This window comes from Penaeus monodon, chromosome 28 (assembly GCF_015228065.2).
Source record: "Penaeus monodon isolate SGIC_2016 chromosome 28, NSTDA_Pmon_1, whole genome shotgun sequence".
In the NCBI taxonomy this organism is placed as follows: domain Eukaryota; kingdom Metazoa; phylum Arthropoda; class Malacostraca; order Decapoda; family Penaeidae; genus Penaeus; species Penaeus monodon.
In genome coordinates this window covers 27,445,986-27,446,280 of record NC_051413.1, presented here as the reverse complement: position 1 = coordinate 27,446,280, position 295 = coordinate 27,445,986, and positions in this window count along the sequence as shown.

Genomic DNA, 295 nt, shown 5'->3' with positions numbered 1-295 from the left:
TGTGCGTATGTGTTCCTTATTCTTGTTTGATATATATGTTTTACACACATAACGCACCCAAAGTAACGTATAACATTCTCGGATACGGAAAATCTCTTCTTATAAGTACAGAGATACTCGTACCATACTTCCATCGAGGTAAGAGCAATCCTCTTAACAGTTTATCCAAAAGTAAGGCACAGAAAAGAACATGGCTCGAAATAAAACAAAATCCGTCTTTTTATTCAACAAAGAACCTCGAGAGGGATTAGTGTGTCTGAGGCCGCCACTGCTCATTGGAATCGGCTTAGTCTTA